Raw genomic sequence first — 12,158 nt, forward strand, 5'->3', positions numbered from 1 at the left:
CAGAGACACCGTATATAAGTACCCGTCCCTCGTTACATATAGATGAGTTTCAAAACAACATCAGACTTCCCTTGGGAAAACAAATATGACCTGAGATTTGAAAATCCTTTACTAAATGTCTTCTTTTGTGTCCCTCTGTCAAAAATCATAAGACCTGAACAGTAAGGCTAGATTAGAAGTTCCTGTAAGAACACAGACCAGGTGATCCAGCATCATGGGCATTCCTCTTTACTGTTCTCTATGCTCAAGTCTTCAGGATGCTCACAAAATGGTTAGTTGTCCCTTGCCTATCTAGCCAAGTCCTCTCTCTAAGTACTTCAAGTGGGACCCAGTTACTATCTTTACCAACAAACAAGCATATTAGCATTGTAAAGAAAGCAAAAAGCTGAGCTATCAGGACAGGAAGACAACAGCTGCTGCTAATTTTGTCACTGCTGTGCTACCTGCAGGTAATGCATAAAATCCAGGAAAAGCAGGGCTTCCCCGCTGGTATCTGAAGCTAAATATTCCTACTGCTGCTATGGAGCTTGTTGTCTTTTGAGAAGTGAGTAAGAGCTAGATAGGATCTCATTTTAATGGGAGACAGAAACGGGTGTACTTTGTGTGTATTTCCTATATTTCCTAGTATTTTGTATGTATCTTTGGAAATGTTTTGAGACAAACTATCTTGCCTGGAGTTCTGATATCCAGAACACAAAAAATGATAAAGAGGAAAGGAAATGATGACTCTCTATCATTAGGTCATTGATACTTGGGTTCTCATAGGACTTTCTAATCCAGTTCCACTGCCAGGGCCCAGTAATAAATGGAATGCTAATAAGTGATAAAGAGACATTCAAGATTAAAAGTATTATCAATATGAACTCTGATCCAGATAGTGACTGACTATGATTCCAGAGGACCAATGATGAAGCATGCTACCCCATTTCCTGATAAAGAAGTGATGGATTCAACATGGTCCTCATCGAATCCTTTTCCTCCTTCAGATTTAATCCTTCTCTGTCTTCTCACAGGATTACAGAATCACAGAAATTCAGAGTTGGAAGTAATCTTAGGGACCATCAAGTCTAACCCTTAACAACAAGAAGAAAATTCCTTATATAATAAATCTGACAACCACTCTATTTTTATGGCTCTTTGCCTATTTTTCAAAAAAGGTTTATTGGAGTCCATTGTTTTTTAAATGTTTGGATAAAATTCACTTGTGAATCTCTCTGATCCTGGGGAATTTTTCTTAGGGAGAGCATATATGGCTCATTATTTTTTTTTTCTAAAAGTAATTTAAGTATTCTATTTCTTCTCCTGTTAACCTAGACAATTTATATTTTTGGAAAATATTCATCTATTTTACTTAGGTTGTTAGATTTCATGATGCAAAATTGGGTAAAATAGTTCTTAATAATTGTTTTAATTTCATCTTCACTGGTGGTGAATTCACTCTTTTCATTTTGATATTGGTAATTTGGATTTCTTTCTTTTTAAAAAATCAAATTTACCAATGGTTTATCTATTTCATTAGGTTTCCCCCCATAAAACTAGCTTTTAGTTTCATTTACTAGTTCAATTGTTTTCTTACTTTCAGTTTTATTAATCTCACCTTTGATTTTCAGGGATTCAAATTTGGTATTTAATTGGGTAGTTTTAATTTGTTCTTTTAACAGTTTCTATTTTAGTTGCATACTTAATTCATTGTTGCACTCTTTCCCTGTTTTATTGACCTAAGCATTTAGAGATACAAATTTTCCTGCTTTGTCCAAAGATATTGTTTTGGCTGCATCCCATAAATTTTGGCATGCTGTCTCATTTTCTTTAGTGAAATTATTTATTATTTTTATGACTTAGTTTTTGACCCATTCATTCCTTAGGATTAGATTAAGTAGTTTACAATTAATTTTAACCTATGTTTCTATAGCCTTTTATTGAATATATTTTTATTACATTATGATCTGTAAAGGATGCATTTAATTTTTCTGCTTTTCTACATTTGGTTGTAAGTTTTTTTTATTCCCCAATACATGGTCAGTTTTTGCCAAGGTACCATGAACAGCTAAGAAAGAAGTATAAGCTTTTCAGTTCCCATTCAGTTCTGGAAAGGCCTGTCACATTTAACTTTTTAAAATAATTCTATTAATCTTAAGTTCTTTCTTGTTTGTTTTGTGGTTAGATTTCTCTATTTCTGAAAGGGGAAAATTGAAGTATTCTACTAGCATGGTTTTACTGTGTGTTTCCTCCTATAATTCATTTAACTTCTTAGTATTGATACTACTTCATTTTTTATGGTATCTTTTAGTAAAATGTAATTTCCCTAATGATCTCTTTTAATAAGATCTAATTTTTGCTTTTGATTAGTTTGACATCATGACTTCTACGCTTGTTTTTTAAAAAACTTTAGCTGAAACATAATAGATTCTGCTCTAGCCTCTTATTTTTACTCTGTGTATATCTTTCTGTTTCAAGTATATTTCTTGAAAACATATTGTTGGATTCTGGTTTTTTATCTATTCTTTTATTCTGCTATTGCCATATTGGCAAAACTTTTCTTTTATAGGTAAGTTTATCCCATTCACATGTAAAGTTATGATTACTAACTGTACATTTTCCTCCATTCTATTTTCCCCTGTTTATCTTTTTCTCTTTCTCTTTTTACCTTGTTCCCCCTCAAAAGTCTAATTTGCTTCTAACCACTGCTTCCCTTAGTCTAGTCTCCCTTCTATCAGTTCTTCTACCCTTGCCTTTTTGACTTTCCCTACTGCTTTGCTGTTGGATAAGATAAGTTTCTATACTGAACTGATTATACATCTTATTTCCTCTTTTAGCCAATTCCAATGAGATGTAAAAATAGATACTTGAATCCAGGACTTCAACCCTCAGAAGCCCTTGCTCCACTTCCCCAGAATGCCCTCTAATATCACTGAATTCTCACCTGTGCCGAGATCGAGAAGGGGTATTTAACCTGATTGGAAAGGCTTTTGCGGGTCTTTCCTGTTTCTGCTTGCAAGCAGACGCGTCTCTTTTCATAATGTAGGTGAGATTGTCTAGGCCCCTGGGCCTAGACACGTGCTTTCTTATCCTGTTATTTTCTTTAATCCTTAATCTTCAATAAACCTCTAAAAATATAATACTCCTTGAAGAGAGAAACTAATTTCTACCTGCCTCAGTTTCCCAAAATTTTAATCTTTACAGAGAGTAAAGTATAAATGTTGCTCACACACATACATTCCCCTCTACTGTAAAAGCTCTTTGTGCTTCTTTTATATGAGATATGTTTCCCTATTCTACTTTTATCTTTCTCCTTCTCCCAGTGTATTCTTCTCTCTCACCTCTTAATTTTATTTTTTTGAAAATATCCCGTCATAGTTAATTCACACCCATACCCTCTGTCTATATATATATACTCCTTCTAACTTTCCTAAAAATGATAAAGCTCTTAAGAGTCACAAATATCATTTTTCCATATAGAATATAAATTGTTTAACCTCATTAAATCCCTTATGATTTTTCTTTCATATTTACACTTAAAATTTTTTACCTTCCATTTTTAGAATCCATATTATGTTTTGGTTCCAAGACAGAAGAATGGTAAGGGCTAAGCCATGGGGAAGTGTCTTGAGTCACATTTGAACCCAGGATCTCTCATCTCTAGGCTTGGTGCTCAATTCACTGAGTCACCTTACTATCCTGTCATGGTTACCTTTTTATTATTCTCTTGAAAGTCAAATTTTCTATTCAGCTCTGGCCTTTTCATCAAGAATGCTTGAAAACCCTGTATTTCATTGAACATCCATTTCTCCCCAAAGGATTATACTCAGTTTTTCTAGATAGATTTATTCATAGTTGCAATCCTAACTCCTTTGCCCTTCAAAATACCAGTATTCTAAGCCCTATGCTCCTTTACTATAGAACCTTCTAAATATTATATGATCCTAGCTATGACTCAATAATATTTTAATAGTTTCTTTCTGGATGCTTACACTATTTTCTCCTTGCCCATGGAGTTTTGGAATTTGGCTATAATATCCATGGGAGTTTTCATTTAGGATCTCTTTCAGAAGGTGATTGGTAGATTCATTACATTTCTATTTTACCCTCCAGATCAAAGATTTTGACAGGTTTTCCTTTATAATTTCTTAAAATATGATTCCTGGACTCTTCTTTTTATCATGGTTTTAAGTTATTTAATAATTCTTAAATGATCTCTCCTTGATGTATTTTTTAGGTCAGTTGTTTTTCCAATGAAATATTTTACATTTTCTTCTATTTTTTTATTCTTTTAACTTATTTTATTGTTTCTTGATGTCTAATGGACTAATTAGCTTCCACTTACCAATTATAATTTTTAAAAAATATTTTAATCAATTAATTTTTGTAGCTCCTTTTTCCATTTGGCCAGTTCCACCTTTTAGGAACTTCTTTTCTTTAGTGAATTTTTATGCCTCCTTTTAAATTTGTCAATTCTTTTTTTTAAGTATTATTTTCTTCCATATTTTTTATGCTTCTTTTATCAAGTTATTGACTTTTCTCATACTTTTCTTACATTGCTCTCATTTCTTTTTCCAATTTTTCCTCTATCGATTTTAATTGATTTTTAAAATCCTTTTTGAGTTCATCCAGCAATTGTTGTTGGGTTTCTATCCATTTTTTTTCCTTTGAGGCTTTGCTTGAGGCTCTTTTGACATCATTGTCTTTTTCTGAGTTTGTGTCTTGATATTCCCTATCACCATAGCAACTTTTTATGGTCAGGTGTTTTGTTGTTATTGCTTACTCATTTTCCAACTTATTCCTTGACTTTTAACTTTATTTTAAAGTTAGGCTCTGCTCCTAGAGAGGAAGGAATATTGTCTCCAGTTTCAGGGTTTTCACAGCTAGTTCTTGGGGTCTGAAATTTTTCAGTACTTCCAAGTTGGTATGAGCTATGGAAAGTTGTGACTGCTATCCTGGTCTCTGCTCTGGACTTTACCCAGGAAGGAACCTTGCTTACCTGAAGCAACAAGTGCTGGTATTGGCCGTGAAATTATGACCTATGTTCTCTGTGCTAGCAAGCACTAGTGCTCCCTTTTACTCTAAAACTGAGACTAAGGTCCCTTCTCCTTTATGAGCAACAAGAAGCCCTCTTCTCTGCCCAGAAACTATTGTCAGGGTCCTTACTCCCCTTTGGCCTAAAGCATTGGTGCCTTTCTTCATCATAGAACTGCAATCTAGAACTGTATATGGGTAATTCAAAATGGTCCTGAACCTAGCACCAGCAAAGGATACCCTATAATCTCTTTCTGACCAGTTATGCAATCCCATTACTATGTGTGGGCTGAGAACTCTTGAAACTGCCATTGCCATTGATGACTCACCTTCAAAGCCTCTGGGTCATAACCTACGCTGTGGTGTTGGGCTGACCACCAACCAAATGTAACAGACCTTTCTTGCTGACCTCCTACATTGTCTTACATTGATTAATTGCTTCACCCCAATATTTTTGTTGGTTTTGACACTTTTATTACAAGAGAGACTTTTAATTGAGGAGAGGGTACAGTTGGAAGGAGAATGGTTGGGTAGAAAGAGTGATGCAAGAAAAGAAAAGAAAATATTTAAATAAAACATTTAAGTGTACCCAGAAGAGAACAGAAAGAGACACATATATGAGCAGGGCAATTGGTAGTCCCATGAATAATTTAATATGTATTTTTAAATTTTAGTTATAAATGATGGATTCATGGTTTTATATACAATCTCTATCTTTTGGCCTTCTTAATAAATGGAAATGTTCATGTTTTGATGAATTTCTAGTTCATGATAGTTTAAAATTTTTTTCACTCCAAACAACTCATGGTAAACCTAGGGAAAGGAGCAAATGGTTCTAGAGCCAGAGTATAAGGGGAGCTGACTGTGAAAAAAACAAGTTATACCCTTTGAATCCACCTTTAAGAAATGCTTTGTGTTTTAATCTTTATCCTGAAGGTGGGAAATAAATGCCCCCACCCCCCCAATTTATTAGTAAGAGATTCTTTTTGAATTATATTATTTAAATGTTTTAGTATTCTATGCCTAATGTTACTTTTTTTCTGGAAAAAATTAGCATACTTGCTTTTTTAATATTTCCTCATATTTAATGTCATCAAGAGCTTCCAGGTTAAGATGACTGCAGTATAGAAGAAATGAGCTTCTTCATTTCACCACCAACTGATATAAAGTGCCTCAAAAAGACAAAAAAAAAACCAGATGAGTGAAAGGGCTCCAATTGTAAACCTTGAAATTTCTCAGACTTGTGAATGTTAAAAATTTCCCCATTGGACTGGGAATATTCCCCATTTTGATGAGAAAACTCCTTGCTATGGGAGGACCTCTACTCCACTTGTACTTAAGACTGCTTTAGGGGAGAAAAATCCTTGCTAAACAATGAAAGTACTTGGACCCATGCTTATAATAAGGCAAGGAGTTCTTTGAGCCATGCCTGTTTTTTAGAATTGATACAATGAGATGCTAGGTACCTAAAAGGGTCGGGCAAGTTTTCTCTTAATAAGATTAGTTGACTCAGCTGTGTTTTCACTGGTTCAGACTTATTGAGGAGATTTGTCGACTTAGCAAGAATTCAGATGGGCAGTCCTTTGGAAAACGTCTACAGTGATTGGTAGATGTAAGGACTTAGGGGAGGTGACATAGGAGAAAAACCTCCTATATAAGAAGCAGAATCTCTTGAGGAAAGGAGAATCCTTTTGGAGGATCTCTGATGAGGATCGCTTGGGAAGAATCTCTTGAGAGAGGCTCTGGAGAAGGGAAGCTCTTGGAGGACAATCTCTAAGGAGGTCTTGCTGGAGCTCCTCTGAGGGGACTCTGTCCCTCTGGAGGCTCTGGAGAGAGGCCCTTTGGAACTCTCTCTGGTGAAGTCAGCTGAGATGGAGCTGGCCTGGTGTCACTAGAATCCTTGCTTAGACAGACCTTGTGGTGAGTGTTAAAAGACTGACTGACTGATCTCTCTCTCTTAAGGCTCAGGTCTAGGCTATGTTGGCTTAAGGCCCTTCATACTTATTTCCTTTTTCTCTCTTTCTCTCTTTTCTTTAATTCCACATTTGTATTAATTAAAATCTCTATAAACCCAGTTGACTTGGGCATATTGAATAATTGGGAATATTTCCCTGGTGACCACCTTATATTTAATTTAATAACAAAAACACTGTAGTGAAACATTTTCTGAGGTCACAATTTACTCACCCTCTCTTCTATCTATCACAATTTACGTCTTCCACTATTTTAATCACTACAGTTTAAGACCTCAACCATTTAAAATCTAACACAATATAGAACATAGCCTTGAAGGTAGGTGGGATTTGGGCATTTCCATGCTATAAACGGGTTAAATAACTCCCACCACAGCATGAGCTGATTAACCCTTTCTCACTCCAACTATAGCACCAGAGTCAAAGCAGCATGCCTGAAATAGAGTGAGCATAAGGCAATCTCTAGGTTTTCAGGAGTTGACTGAGAACACCACAGACTTACCCCTGAGAGCAGCTAGACTTGGGAGACTGAGGAATGTGGACCTTGGGTACAGAGATAGAGCAGAGAGGGGTGACACACAACAGACACCATGGAGATTTTAAAAATAGCCTCAGGGCAAAAACCACTACATAGCTCAATACACAGAGAGCCTGCCCTCCTCACTCAGACTTCTGGCTGGGAAGGGAAGGAAAAATCAACAAAGCAATGGCCACCAACACCCAAGAACTATAATCTATAACTACCAAAAAAGAAAAGAAAAAGCCTTTGACTTTGACTCTGGATAATGTCTACTTAGAGAAACCACAGACTACAGAGGAGACAGTAGAAGACAACAAACAAGAAAACACATCCAAACTTTCAAAAAAAAAAAAGGAAATTGGTCACAAGATCTCCAAGAAATCACACTGGAATTTGAAAACCAAGTTAAAAAGATAGGATAAACTTGGCAAGAAAAGTGGGAAATAGTTCAAAAAGAAAATAATAGTTTAAAAGACAGAATCTCCCACTTGGAAAAAGAAGCCCAGAAGTCAAATGAAATGATAAGCAAAGTGAAGACCAGAAATGACCTGATGGAAGCCAGGAAAAGCAAGGTAGGCCAAATAAAAAAGAAAAATAAAAAATATCAAAGATATAAACCAATCTTTAAAAACTAGAATTGGGCAAGTAGAAGCTAACAATCTCACAAGACAGCCAGAATTAATAAAGCAAAGTCAAAAGAATGACAAAATAGAAGGAAACATGAAATATCTCACTAAGAAAATGATGGACCTGGAAAACTGATTTAGAAGAGACAATTTGAGAATCATTGGTCTACCTGAAAACCTAGAAATAAACAGAAACCTTGACATTATACTACTAAGAAATTATCCAAGAAAACTGCCCTGATGTTCTTCAACAAGAGGGAAAAATGGACATTGAAAGAATTCATAGATCACAGAGAAAGAACTGTGGGAGCAGAAACACAGAAGAAAAACAACTGCTTGATCACATGGGTTGATGGGGATATCATTGGGGATTTAGACTAAGCAATCATCCTAGTGCAAATATCAATAATATGGAAATAGGTCTTGATCAATGACACATGTAAAACCCAGTGTCATTATGCATTGGCTATGGGAGGGAAGTGGGGAAGAGGGGAGGGAAAGAACATGAATCATGTAACCATGGAAAACTTTCTTAATTAATCAATTAAATAAAATTTTAAAATATTTTTAAATGTGGTTAAGAATCAGTATTCAATTAAAGCCTCTAAAACATGTATCTTGAATCACCTTTTTTGTGATACAATGCTAAATCCTAGAATTTTAGAGCTCAGTGAAAATTTAAATATCAAATCCAACTCCTTCAGTTAAAAATGAGGGAAAAGTGGCTTGTTAAAGGTCTCTTAGAGAATCAGTAGTAAAAGTAAGCCTAGAAACCAAGACTTCCCATCCCCACTCTAGTGATTACTCTCTGATATCAAGCTTCCTCCACTTTAAGAAATCATTTCTTTATTATAGCATAATCTTCTACATTCTGATATTAGGTGATCCCCCCTCCCCATATATAGTATATGAAGAGCATCATCATAAATAGTAATTTCACATTTAAATTCAATTAAGATCTGTATGGAGATGCATCCCTGAAGGAACAGACAATAAGGAAATAATTTTTCAGAAATGTTAGGTATATAATTCCTATATCACCCATGAGACAATAGGAATGTGAAACCTAACACATTAATTGAAGTTTGCAAGTATTGTCCTACAACTAGGATCACTACTTATCAGGTGCAGAGATTAGCAAGAACCATGCTGTGCCATGCATCCTCTCATATGAATTCATCATTCTAGGTCACATTACTCTATGCTTCTGCTGGTTACACCAGAGCATCAGCTGACACATCTTAGCTAGCTGGAACAAACATCTGTAGACCAGAGCAATGCAGAAAACATTGCTTCAGGATTGTGAAAATAGCAGGTGGCAAGGATATTCCTTGAGCAAAGAGTGTGATAATAATAACAGAAAAATAGACCACAGAAATCCCAAAATAATAATTGCCCATATTTATATAGTCTCAATATTGGCAAAGCACTTTCCTTATTAAGATCCTGTAAATTTGGTTTTGCAAGTGTTATCCCCATTTTGTTGATGAGGAAATTGAATTCCAAAGAAACTATAATCATACAGCTACTAAGTATCAAAATAAAAACTCAAACTCATATCTATTAACTCCAAGTGTAGAAATCTTTTTTTTTTAATTTAGAACATTTTCCCATGGTTACATAATTCATGATTCTCCTCCCCTCCATTTTTCCCCCTCCCCATTCTCGGAGCTAAAAAGCAATTCCACTGGGTTATACATTTATCATTGTTCAAAACCTATTTCCATGTCATTCATATTTGCAGCAGAGTGATCTTTTAACATCAAAACCCCAATCATATCCCCATCGAACCACGTGATCAATCATGTGTTTTCTTCTGTGTTTCTGCTCCCACAGTTCTTTCTCTGGATGTGGATAGTGTTCTTTCTCATAAGTTCCTCTGGATTGTCCTGGGTTGTTGCATTGCTGCTAGTAGACGAGTCTATTACATTAGATTGTGCCATAATGTATCAGACTCATGAACAATGTTCTCCTGGTTTTGCTCCTTTAAGTGTACCAGTCTTTGACTATTAGCACACTACCAATCAAACCACAAGGTTACAGAAAAGAGCAGGTGCAGCTATTCTAGTGTGAAACATACTTGTTCTTTAGCACCAATAGTTCTATAATTAACCAGTACTTAAAAGGTAGAGATAAAATGAAATATTGCCAGTGTTTTCCTCAAACAATATAATTTAGCCAATGCAGAATGAATGAATACCGGAGAGGAGAGAGAAATGATCACAGGAGAGAGGATAGTCACAAATGGGTCAGCTTACACAGGTTATTTCCATTCTGGATGTGTCATTGTGCATTTATGGTATGCTCTCTCATCTAGGAGAGCAGCCAAGAGGATACATTTTATATGTGCTTCCATGTGAATGTTGTGTGTGTTCATATTCATGCTGGTGAATTTCCTCAAGTCCTGGCATACCTAATACCAATAGGGAATTGATCAATAACAATAGGTGGCCCAATTCTGCCAGCTATATGACCTTGAACTAATCACTTTTCTACTAAGAGCCTCTGCTCTTTAAAATGTGGGAGTTGAATTAAATAATCTATCTTTTCCAAGTCTAATAAACTCTAACTTAGAATCTAAGGACCTCGATTGCTACTGTTGCTATCGAACTAAAATGATCTCATGAAAGCATTCTTTCTTTAATGAAATGTCCACAAAAGAAGTTAAAGCCCTATCATATTCAAATGATAAGCTATAGTGACCAAAATGGCAAGAGTTAAAAAAAAATATTCTAGGAATAGATTGTCAGATCCAGACATATGTTCTTTCCTTTATTGCTAACTTTTCTTTTTTATTCTTGATGACAAAGTGTTTTAAAGAATATTGTGTTTTTGGGGAAGAGGCTCAAAGTACTTGAGCTATTTTAAGCTCAGAAAATTTGTTTTATTCATAAATTGCACAATTGTGTAGTTTTAATAGGATGACAGAAAACTTCAAATTTCTGTGGGTTATAGGGACTAATAATTAAGAGATTGAAAATATGTATTTTGTTTACACCACATTTTATCAGCTTGAGTACCCTCAAGAAATCAGACATTTCCAAATACAATTTAAACTTGAATAAAATAAGGTAGAATGTCACTATTATTATAGTTTACTATCATCGGTTGTCCAACCTAAATCAACATTTTGAAAATAGCCAGTATGCTCTAGTATATTTTCACAAATTTCATTATTATAATAATTTTTCTGTGACATTATTTGCTTATATACAGATTAGCTCATACTTAAATTCTATTTTGGCAGGCACAACTTGAGCTTTTCATCATCTCATAACATAAAATTCAATTTATTTGGTTATGATCTTATTATACTACCCTGAGTTATTCTGTTTCTAAAAAAAAGTGGTTGTGGGATTTTTACATCCACTGGGTGAGTAAAGCCAGTACACTGACTGAAAGATCTCTAATTTGAGTTCCAGTTCTTCTTTCTAAGTTCTCTATTAAAAATGATGATGATGGTGATAAGTAGCATTTACCTAGCCCTTTAAAGTATATGAAGCACTTTATATATATATATATATATAATCTCTTAAAAAAGGAGACATCTTGCCTCTCCTTAGTGAAATTCTATCTCATTCAAAAATTCTTTCCTCTACTCTCAACTCTGAGCTCCTTCTAAGTGATTAATTTCAGTTGAGTCATTTTCATTTCACATTCTCATTTGGAAATCATACGTAGATGAATGAATAGGTCAGAATATCCCCTATTCCCTGAGGTAGTCTTACTCTACTCTCCAATAAAATGAAAGTAATCAAGCCTCCTACCCTCTGTAGGGTTGGAAATGTCTATTTTGTACCTGAAGGCTTCCTCCTTTACCTTTCACTGCCTCTTTTAGACTCTATAAACCATATTTTCTTGAAGTCCAACAGACACAAATAAATACATACACACTCACAATTTGCTCTGTGCAATTTTACTTTATTACTAACCTCAAAAAGTGTGATCAAGAAAACCTCAGTAACTATATATATATTTGCAAAATCTTCACATATATCCTGGGTTTCCTCAGCTTAATTCAGTTCC

This window comes from Monodelphis domestica, chromosome 5 (assembly GCF_027887165.1).
Source record: "Monodelphis domestica isolate mMonDom1 chromosome 5, mMonDom1.pri, whole genome shotgun sequence".
Lineage (NCBI taxonomy): Eukaryota > Metazoa > Chordata > Mammalia > Didelphimorphia > Didelphidae > Monodelphis > Monodelphis domestica.